Source organism: Hyperoodon ampullatus (assembly GCF_949752795.1).
Source record: "Hyperoodon ampullatus genome assembly, chromosome: 7".
Taxonomy (NCBI): domain Eukaryota; kingdom Metazoa; phylum Chordata; class Mammalia; order Artiodactyla; family Ziphiidae; genus Hyperoodon; species Hyperoodon ampullatus.
Genome location: NC_136920.1, coordinates 98919510 through 98931632, shown reverse-complemented (window position 1 = coordinate 98931632; position 12123 = coordinate 98919510).

Sequence of the window (12123 nt, the reverse complement as noted above, 5' to 3'; positions counted from 1 at the left end):
CCTGATTACCTATCAGTGCATCACTGATGTACCCACTCTATTTGTGCCTCAGTCCCCACCCTTAGCTTCAGGAGGCCTTCACAGCCTTCTCCAAGCCCCAGCTCTCTTCCTTCCTCTGTGTTAGGCCATAAAGCATTCTCTTCAATTATTTCCCTACTCATCACTTCCGAACAGCCAAACCAATCGCACTGCTCTGTGGGTTATGTGTTGTATGTCACTCTGCTGTGAAATATTAAGCCTTCACAATAGGTCCGAAGTCAGCGATGCACAATCCTTTAATGGTTTAGCTCACTCCGGCTATTTGAAAGTGGCATAATATTGCTATTTTAAAATAAATGGGATCTGTATTAATGGGAGCCGACCTCTCTTGCTGTAGCGAGCTTCTGTCTGCATCGAGCCTACACTGGGGATGCAGCAAGAGAGGGAGGGGAGAAAACAGCTTTTCAAAATGGGAACCAAGCAGCACTTTAAATAATGCTCACAGATGCTAATCATCTTGGGGGGAGGGGGGTGGTGAGATGATTATTTGAGTGAATAATAGATTTCATTTTCAAAGAAGATTTAGAGTCTTGATATTGAGAAGAAGGGAGGTAGGAATGTGTGTGTGTGTGTGCACTCAGGGGGCAGGCATAATTCAGCATGGGTTGGATTGTGCTGACAGGGGCATGTTAAGATGTGGAGAATAATTGTGCTTTTGGAGGTCTGGGAGAGAAGCCTCTAAGGGATGGGCAGGAAGCCATCTTGACCAGCTATGGAGACAGCAGTGGATAAAGAAATATCCCCTTGAATAGGGATAGACCAGGCTCTGATATCTCCACAGATGGAAGATTCTGGAACTTTGAATTCCCATTCCCCAAGTGAAGAATGGCAGGAAAAATGAGAGCTCTCCCAGGCTCCTCCCCTGTGTTCTGGCAGCCTTACATCTCATTGCCAGGCAACAGGTGCAAAGTAATACATCAGGCTCAGAGGGGTCCCTCTGTTTCTTGAGACTTAATATTGTGTTTGGAGATGTTGAGGAGGTAACCAGGGCCAGGACGTCTTGGACTCAGAGTCCCCGATTGCCCCTGGGGATCCTGATAAAATTGCCTCTTCCTCAGTTGCAAGCTGGAGCTATAGCAGCAGACTGGTATGGGGCAAGGGGACATCAGAAGTGGAAAGTGGGAGGTGTAGAAAAGGACTTGAGAAAAAAGGCTAATGACAGAGAAGGAAGGTGCCTCTCCTGGAGAATCTGGCCAGGAGAATGAAGAATCAGCAGGCCAGCAGCTCCATCACCTGTGTGTGTGAGACTCAGAGTTAAAAACAACAGCTCTAACAGGTAGCTGCTCCAGAAGGAGATTGCCCTCCTTCCTTTTTAGGAGGCTAGACATTCTGCTTTTAAAAGAATACATGAGTTTTCTGGGGATGTCACGTACAGCATGGTGACTATAGTTAACAATACTGTGCTGTATATTTGAAAGTTGCAAAGAGAGTAGATTAAACGTTTTCACCACACACACAAGAATGGTAACTATGTCGGGTGATGGATGTGTTAGCTAAACTTACTGTGTACACTTGCTGTCCTGTCTCTCCCAGGTCCATGCTGCTCGTGCCCCTTCCTGGGCTTAGGGTCACCAGATTTAGCAACAACAGCAAACGAATATTTTTTTTTAGTATAAGTATCTCCCAGGCACTAGATGGGACATACTTATCCCACAGATGATTCCTCTTTGACCTAAAATTCAAATTTTGACTGGGCGTCCTATGATTTATTTGGGGGTCCACAGTGTGACACAGCACTGAGTGAAGCCTTGGAGAATATCTCATGTTCTGGGGATGGCTCATTCATCGGACACTTACTGAGCACCTCCTGTGTACCAGGCTCTGGCAGTCATTCTCATTTCACAATATATTTGAATTTCATTTCAAATTATTATGTTGTATACCTTAAACTCACACAATGTTATATGTCAATTATCTCTCCATAAAGCTGGAAAAAGATTTTTAAAATATAGTAAGGAAAAATCACCCTTTCTCAACCCCTCTTATTAGTTATCTATTGTTATATAACAAAGACCCCAAGACTTGGTGACTTAAAAATAACACAGTTTTATTGGCTCACATTTTCTGTGGATCAGGCATCCAGGCACACCTTAGTGGGATGCCTCCACCTCAAGTTCTCTCAAAAGGCTGCAGTTGTGGTGTTGGTTGGGTTGCAGTCTTGTATCAAGGCTCAACTGGGGAAGGATCTCTTTCCATATCTTCTCACTGGGAAGACTCAGTTCATTGCAGGCTTTTTGACTGAGGGCCTCAGCTCCTGGCTGGCATTGTCTGGGGGCCTCCCTGGGCTCCTTACCACATAGGGCTCTCTGTAAAGCAGCTCAAAATATGCTAGATAACTTCCTTCAAGGGTCAGTCTCTTGGTAACCTTATCTCAGAAGTGACATCTCACCATGTTTTTTTTTTTTTACGGTACGCGGGCCTCTCACTGTTGTGGCCTCTCCCAATGCGGAGGACAGGCTCCGGACGCGCAGGCCCAGCGGCCATGGCTCACGGGCCCAGCCGCTCCACAGCATGTGGGATCTTCCTGGACCCGGGCACAAACCTGTGTCCCCTGCATCGGCAGGCGGACTCTCAACCACTGCGCCACCAGGGAAGCCCTCACCACTTTCTTTGTTATTGAAGTATAGTTGAGTTACAATGTTGTATTAATTTCAGGTGTACAGCAAAGTGATTCAGATATATATATATATATATATATATCTTTTTCAGATTCTTTTCCATTATAGGTTATTACAAGATATTGAATATAGTTCTCTGTGCTACACAGTAGGACCTTGTTGTTTATTTTATGTATAGTTGTGTGTATCTGTTAATCCCGAGCTCCTAATTTATCCCTCCCTCACCCCTTTCCCATTTGGTAACCATTAGTTTGTTTTCTATATCTGTGAGTCTATTTCTGTTTTGGAAATAAGTTCATTTGTCCCATTTTTTTAGATTCCACATATACGTAATATCATATGGTATTTGTCTTTCTCTGTCTGACTTACTTCACTTAGTATGATAATCTCTAGGTTCATCCTTGTTGCAAATGGCATCATTTCATTCTTTTTTATGGCTGAGTAGTATTCCATTATATATATATATATATATATATGTATATATATATATGTATATACACCACATCTTCTTTATCCATTCATCTGTTGATGGACACTTAGGTTGTTTTCATGTATTGGCTATTGTAAATAGTGCTGCTATGAACATGGGGTTACATGTATGTTTTCAAATTAGAGTTTTCATCTTTTCCAAATATATGCCTAGGAGTGGGATTGCTGGATCATATATTAACTCTATTTTTAGTTTGTTAATGAACCTCCATATTGTTTTCCATAGTGGTTGCATCAATTTACATTCCCACCAATAGCAGAGGAGTGTTCCCTTTTCTCCACACCCTCTTCAGCATTTATTATTTGTAGACGTTTTTATGATGGCCATTCTGACTGGTGTGAGGTGATACCTCATTGTAGTTTTGATTTACATTTCTCTAAGAATTAGTGATATTGAGCATCTTTTCACTTGCTGTTAACCATTTGTATATCTTCTTTGGAGAAATGTCTATTTAGGTCTTCTGTCCATTTTTTATTTGTTTTTCTTAGCTCATATTGAGCTAATGAGCCGCTGGTATATTTTGGAAATTAGGCCCTGTCAGTTGCATTATTTGCAAATATTTTCTCACAGATCATAGGTTGTCTTTCCTTTTGGTTTATGGTTTCCTTTGCTCTTCAAAATCTTATAAATTTGATTAGGTCCCATTTGTTTATTTTTGCTTTTATTTCTTTTGCCTTGGGAGACTGACCTAAGAAAACATTGCTACAATTTATGGCAGAGAATATTTTGCTTATGTTCTCTTCTAGGAGTTTTATGGTGTCATGTCTTATATTTAAGTCTTTAAGCCATTTTGAATTTATTTTTTGTGCGTGGTGTGAGGGAGTGTTCTAATTTCATTGATTTACATGTAACTGTCCAGCTTTCCCAACACCACTTGCTGAAGAGACTGTCTTTTCTCCAGTGTATGCATATTCTTGCCTCCTTTGTTAAAGATTAATTGACAGTAGGTGTGTGGGTTTATTTCTGGCCTCTCTATTCTGTTCCATTGATCCATATGTCTGTTTTTGTACCAAAACCACACTGTTTTGATTATTGTAGCTTTGTAGTATTATCTGGAGTTTGGGACATCCCACCACTTTTGCTGTATTTTAATCGTTGGAAAGAAGTCACTAGGTCCAACCCACAGCCAAGGGGAGGAGCTTACACAAGCATATGAATTTCTGGGCTCAGGGATTATTTGGGGCCACTTTAGAGGCTCCTACTATATACCTTCTCCTCTTTCAACAACAATTTTCACAGAATAGGTCACAGTAAGTCCTCTCAGGGCAGGATTGTGTCTTCTTCACCACTGCATCCTCATTTCTTAACCCGGAGGAGAGGACCTCAGCCCTCCTGTCCAGCTAAGACCCAGTCTCATGAGCCTTGTGGCTTGTGAGGGTATTTTCCAGCTCAGTGAGATCCATGGTCTGAGGTCTAGTGTCATCCCTGAGCTGGGTGTGGAGTCATGACCAACTCTCTCTATTTATTCCCTTTCATTACCCTACACTGCACCTTCTCTATCTCCCAATAGCTTCTTGGTAAAACAGGGAGAAGCCAGAGATATCACAAGCCATGATGATGAGTATCAAGGAAAGTAAGAAGGCAGGGCTAGACAGAGAAGTAGAATAGAGAGTAAAAAGAGAATAGAAAGAGAAAGCATCCTAAGCTGTCACCTTATTTAAAATGAGATACAAACATCTATTAAACATTTCTTAGGCACTGGAAACTTTCTCACATTTGTTCATTTAATCTTCATAAGTTTTCAAGGTAAACATTTCTATTTACTTTCCGTAGTTCAGAGAACTGAAATTCACAGAGGGCTAGGGACATGCTCGAGTTTCCACAGCTGTTGGATAACAGAACCAGAATTCAAGCCCAGGCTTTTGAAGACCACTTAGGGCTCTTTCCAGGCTAACAGGATGAAGATGAGAGAGGAGGGAATGTCAGTCTACTCATACCAATAGTTAATATCACAAGGGTTGTGTTGTGGTGGTGGTGATGATTATTCAGAGTTAAACAATTACACAACTCGGGGGGAAGGCATGTTCCCATTACAGAAAACCAGAACAAGTTGACAGACAAAGATGAGAAGAGAGACAGTCTAATGAGCCACCATACAGCCATACTTGGTTTGTGATCCAAACCAACCCTATCCATGGCAAATCTCCCTCCTTGAATTCAGACATGGCTCTGCATGACCTTGACTGAACTCCAAAGTTACAAATGAAGATGTATAGCTAATGAAAAGACATTTCACGACCATGCTGAAGATCCCCAGGAGAGTTCCAAGGATGGTATGAGCAAGGGCAGGCCTCCTTATGGATAGAGGGTGGACAGAGTCTCTCAAGATAATTAAGGGAAACAGAAATGCAACCTTTTGTATGTAAAAGTTCTGGAGTGTTTGTTTTTAAAATTTTGATTTCATTATCACAGAGCCATAAATCTAAGCTCATGATAGGAAAGGGAGTCCCTGATTTTTTTCTAGAAGGGATTGAAATTGAAGGGAGATCGGTGGGGTTCTGGAGGAGACAGTGTGAAGGAAAGACTACCTTCCTTACTACATTGCCATGCCACTTTGCAGTCCCTCCCAACACACACACACACGGACACACACACACACACACCACCTACCCACATCTGAAGACATTCCTTTTCTTTTCCATTCATGGCATATATTTAAATATTGAGGACCTTCTTCATACTCTGGTTTCCCCAAGACCCATCAGTTCTGGTAGCCCACGGCTCCTGAATGTGTCTACCTAAACAAGCTCTGCGTGGGTGTCAGCAGATGCTTGAAATGATCTCATCCCAGGAATGAAAGACAGTGGTTATCACAGTACCCCTCCCCTTGCTGCTAGACAGCCTCCACCAAACTCAGCCTCAGCCAACGTTGATCCAGGCTCTGCTACTCTTAGTGGTGAATTTCAGCACCTGAATGTTATTTTCTTGACTTTCACCAACTGCTACATAAATTCATATGTGCCGAGGCAAGGGAGAAACATGCATTTCGCTACCAGTAAAACGTAGTGGTAAATACACTCATTGACTAGGAATCTTCTTTTTAAAACTTAGCAAAAGTTAGAGGGAATACTTGTTTGGAAACAATTTATAAATTAACCACCAGATATTAGATGCACCTTGAATCTGTCACTCTTTTGTTTGTTTCCATTGCTTTTCCCCTATGATCCTGCCCCACCCCCAGCCACGAACATTTGAAGATGCAGGAAAAGGACAGAGGAGGGAAGGTCAGGAAATCTGGGTTCAAGTCTGAACTTGACCACCCTGTAACCTTCATCTTGTCACAATATCTGCAGGCAAAGGACGAAGAGGTGGGACTGGGTTTTTTCTTGTCTGAATCTCATCCAGCTGTGTTTCTATGAATGATATGTATGCACTGCCATGACAAGGAACTGAGATACATTGCAATCACTGGGTTATGCCATTGCTGTCAGGAAGAAGTGCCATGGCCTCCTCATCTGGGCTGCCACCACCACCTCAGTTGTTCAGAGAACACGGGGAATTTTACAATTGGCAGGTCCTTAGCTTAACTCGTAGCTCCCAGGAGCTGGCTGTCAAGAGAGAGTTTCACGTTGCTGCCAGTGCCGTGTGAATTGCTAATACAAGAAAGATGCAGATCCCTGTTGGAGGCCCCCTACGCCCAACCCCACAGGGGCTGCTGCCATTCCACTGGTGCAACAGTCTCCAAAACCACGTGCTCATTCCCGGTGCTAGCCGTATTCAACACAAAAACACTACCCTGACAAATGGAGTTCAGTCCCTCCAGGCCCTCAGGCTCAGAGTGCCAGTCAAATCTATTTCACATACCTCCTGCTTGCAAAGCAGTCTCCAGCTACTTGGGCTAAAATGCTTAGGGCTCTTGGTTTCTGGAGACAGATGCCCACCCCATCCCGTGAACAGCTTATGTAGTGACCCATTCGTGAATGCCACCAACCAGAGAACGGGCACTGAAAGGCTTGGGTCTGAGTGTTAGAGACAAGAAAGGTGTGGGTTAGGGACCGTGGGCACTGTCCTTCCCACCATATTTCTTGAGCTGGACAGGAAAGTGTTCACCTCCCTGTTTGCCAGCCTTGATTATGGAGAGTATAAGCTAGGGGATCAAGGAGCAAGTTTCAGTTTTGGAGTAAAAGGTGAGACAACATAAAGATCAGAATAATCACGATGAGGTGAACATAATCATGATGAGGTGATCATCGTGAAAAGAGAATTCATTATGGGAATAGAGGGTTTGTACCCACAAAATGGAGTTGCATAACAAACCTTCCACCCTGAGTGTTTGGCCATCCTGTCTCCAACACTCTGTTCCAGCCATCCTGTTTACAGGATGTAAAGTGCCTTTGCACTTTCTCTAGAATGCCCTTCTGTTGCTTTAAAATATCTCCTCATTAATGATGAAAGGATCCATTCAATGTGGATTTGTCTATAAATCACCTTGTGGAGGACTTGAAGCCTTCCACCCATCCTCTCCCTTCGAGCGAAGTCAATCATCTCCTTTTTGTGCCAGCACTGTATCCTTACATACCCTGATGGCGTAACTTGACTCACCTGTTTGATTCCTGTTTATGGTTTGTCTTTCCCACTAGCCCATAGGTCACTGAGCACGGGGGCTGGATATTACTTCTTACTTTTCCATGGTGCTTAACACAGTGCATGGCACACAGAAGTGCTCATGACTATTTATGGAATAAATGAATAAATGGATGAATGAATGAATGAATGAGGAGTAAACACTGAAGTTGTGCCTAGATTCTCATCCCTGAGCTATGGTCACAGTCACAAGAAATGTGGTGTCGCTGTTTGGTAACCTTGCCCTACGATATGGGTCCAAACTTTTAACCCATTTGTTCTCTCATTATCTGTAGTGGGGACACCAGGAATCCTCTAGCATCCTAGGAACAATTGCTCTCACCCTGAACAGTGTGACAATTTTGTTGCCTGGCCCTGAACAGTTATATGACATCCTAAACTCCCATCATCATCCATCAGGACTGATTTGGGAGCTAGTAGAGGAAATATATCTATTAAGCCAGTACAGAGTCACAATAACCACCCTGTTACTGTGGTTTGAATAATCAATCGCCATTACCAACATCCAACAACCAATGGAGATGAAGGCATTTCCTCCCCCCTTCCTCCCTCTTTTTTCCTCCACCCCAGCCAGATTTAACAAGAGGGCTCATGATACTCCATCTCCACTCATGAAAACATCCACTGGATGTTCCCAATCGGATGAGGAGGGTTTATGGATACAAGCAGGCTGGGGGCGTGCATCCCTGACCCCGACTCAGCAGCCCGTGCCCCCCGTGTTTGCACACCAGAGGGGTCCTCTTCAGTAAGCTTCTCACAACTCAGGGAAAACACCTGCATCGGCCATTTCTCATCAACAAGAAAGAGACCAGTTTCCAAGATGCCACCTGATTTCCATACCCCTTCCTCCCTCCTTTCTGAAGCACGATGTAATCTCTCCCCTGCAATATAATAAATATTTCACTTTCAAATTCTGATTCATTAAAGGAATACCAGGAGGGAGAAATAATAAGGTGTCGCTTTACAGCCCAAATAAAACAGTGAAAGATATATTCTATAATTTATACGTCCGACTTTAGGTTGAGATAATTCATGTATCATTTTCCGTTAGAGACCCAAAATGGTGCTGTGTCAGCATATTGGCTGAAAAATAACTTTTTGTATTATTTTATGCCTTTCAGTAACGTGCTCTGGTTATCATACATCAGCCCTAGGTTGAGTTCCAGTGTCCTGGCAGCTCCTCTGAAGTCATTCTCTTTCCTAACCAATGTGACTTTCCCTCTTCAATACAGATGGTGCCCCTTGGCTGCACACACACACACACACACACACACACACACACACACACACACACATATTCTCCCAGGCACAAAAGCAGAGCTCCAACTGGAATCAGCTTGGCTGAAGCCATTTCTCTGACCATTATTACAAAAACTTCATTATTCTTCACCTCTGAGGTTGAGAAAACTAAATCAACCTCAGTTGGAAACAGGCTGTATGGTATTTTTCCAATAGAAATACAATCTTATATGTGTGTAGCCCTTTAAAGCTGGGGGTTTGGCGGGGATCAGTTTTGGGATGGGGTACAAAAAGGCATGTGTTCAAATCCCAACTCTTCCTCTTACTAGCTGGGGATTCTTGAGCAAGTCGTTTAATCTCTTGAAACCTCAGTCTTCTCATTCATAAAATGAGGAGATAATAATAGCTAGCCAAACAGAGTTTAGAGAATTTTTTTTTTTTTTTTTTTTTTTTTTTGTCGTACACGGGCCTCTCACTGTCGTGGCCTCTCCCATTGCAGACCACAGGCTCCGGACGCGCAGGCTCAGCGGCCATGGCTCATGGACCCAGCCGCTCCGCGGCATGTGGGATCCTCCCGGACCGGGGCACGAACCCATGTCCCCTGCATCGGCAGGCGGACTCTCAACCACTGCGCCACCAGGGAAGCCCGAGTTTAGAGAATTTTAAATGAGGTGAAGGTAGTAATCAAATCACAGTGGGAACTGATTGTGTGCTTACTATGTACACACACACACACACACCAGACACCAGACACTGGGCTTGCACTTTAGGTGGATTATCTCATCAACTCTCATTGCAAACCCATGAACTTGGTACTGTTGTGCTTGTCATTCTGCAGATAAGGAAACTGAGGCTTAAGAAGTTAAACAATTTGTCTAAGATGGTTAAGTTTGCATTATAGGTATTTAGAAAATAATACTTTCACCTGATCTGTTTACAAGGCATTTTTTAAAACATCTCATTTGATCCTGTGATAGTGCTAGGAGGAAAGCAAGGCGGGAGATTTATTACGAGAAAATATGTCTACATGCCTGTACCACCATATTGCCTAGGTCTTGTGGTTTTTCTCACCACTTCACAATAGCCCTTTGGTTCAGACATTTAGTGAGTCCTTGGGATCTCTGAACTCCTTCAGGTCAAGCAGGTAAAGTAAACATTTCTCTGCCTATCACCCTTCTGCTCAGCTGATCTCTGGTTACTCCATTTGTACTGAAGAACCATATTGAGACTGAACCTCTGTCCCAGCTGATCCGCCATAGACAAAGCTAGCCCTTCTCTGCCTGGAGAAATCAGAAGAGGACCCCAAGAACATTCCAGGTTACAGGGCTCACCAGTAGTAGAGGCATTAGGCAGACATGCCGTCCTGACAAAGGTCTTTTGAGATGCACTTGTACATCACCTAGGTTTTCCCTTCCTTTTCCAGATCATTTGGTGGAGACGCACAGAGTTAAAGTGGCTTGAACTTACACCAGATGGTATTAATCCCAAGACCTGAGCCTGGGACACTGGTCTCATTCTCTCCAATATACTGTGAACCCTCCCCATCCAAGCCCTGAACAAGCAGTCCTGGGAGTCAATGTTTAGTAATAATGTTAGTAGTAGAAGTAACAACAACAATAATAATACGATGCATGTGCTCTGCGTCAGGCACTATGTTTGATACTCTCTATGTATTTGTTCATTTAATCCCTACAACAAACCTGAGGGAATAACAACCCTATTATTCCCCTTTTACAGTTGAAAAAGATGAAGACAAAAAAAAAATAATTCTCCTGCAGTACATCCAGACAATGGAATATTATTTAGCACTAAAAAGAAACGAGCCATGAAAAGACATGGAAGAACTTTAAATGCATATTGCTAAGTGAAAGAAGCCAATCTAAAAGGACTACATACTGTAGGATTCCAACTATATTACATACTGGAAAAAGCAAAACTGTGGAGACAGGAAATGACCAGTGGTTGTCAGGGGCTGGAGAAGGAAGGAAGGGAGGAATAGGTGGAGCCCGGAGGACTTTTAGGGCAGTGAAACTACTCTTTATGATACTGTAATGTTGGATACATGTCATACATTTGTCAAAATCCTTAGGCTGTACAACACCAAGAGTGAACCCCAGTGTAAACTATGGGCTTTCAGTGATAAAGACGCCTCCATGTAGGTTCATCAGTTGTAAGCAACATACCACTCTGGTGCAGGAGGTTGATAATGGACGAGGCTGTGTGTGGGAGCAGGGGTACGTGGGAGCTCTCTGGACTTTCAGCCCAATATCCTGTGACTCTAAAACTGCTCTAAAAAAATAAAGCCTATTTTAAAAATCCCTAACAAAAGAGATGAAAAACTAAAACTTTTTAAAGTTAAATAAAAGCGTTGTAATCTTTCAAATTAAAAAAGAAAGAAATGAGCTCTCAAGCCATGAAAAGACATGGAGGAATCGTAAATGCATATGACTAAATAAAAGAAGCCCATCTGAAAAGGCTACTATATGATTCCAACTACATGACATTCTGGAAAAGGCAAAACTATGGAGACAGTAAAATGATCAGTGTTTGCTGGGAGCTGAAGAAGGAAGGAAGGGAGGGAGGGAGGGAGGGAAGGAGGAAGGAAGGAAGGGAGGGAGGGAGGGAGGGAGGGAGGAAGGAAGGAAGGGAGGGAGGGAGGGAGGGAGGGAGGAAGCAAGGGAGGGAGGAAGGAAGGAAGGGAGGAAGGAAGGAAGGAAGGGAGGGAGGAAGGAAGGAAGCAAGGGAGGAAGGAAGGAAGGGAGGGAGGGAGGAAGCAAGGGAGGGAGGGAGGGAGGGAGGAAGGGAGGGAGGGAGGGAGGAAGGAAGGAAGCAAGCGAGGGAGGGAGGGAGGAAGGAAGGAAGCAAGCGAGGGAGGGAGGGAGGAAGGAAGCAAGGGAGGGAGGAAGGAAGGAAGGGAGGAAGGAAGGAAGGAAGGGAGGAAGGAAGGAAGGAAGGAAGGAGGGAGGGCTGAATAGAAGGCGCACCGGGGATTTGGAGGGCAGCGAAACTAATCTAAGATACTGTAATGGTGGATACATGACATTATACATTTGTCAAAACCCATAGAATGTACAACACAAGGAGTGAACCTATAATGTAAACTCTGGAATTTAGTTAGTATTAATGTATCAATATTGGTTTATCAATTTTAAT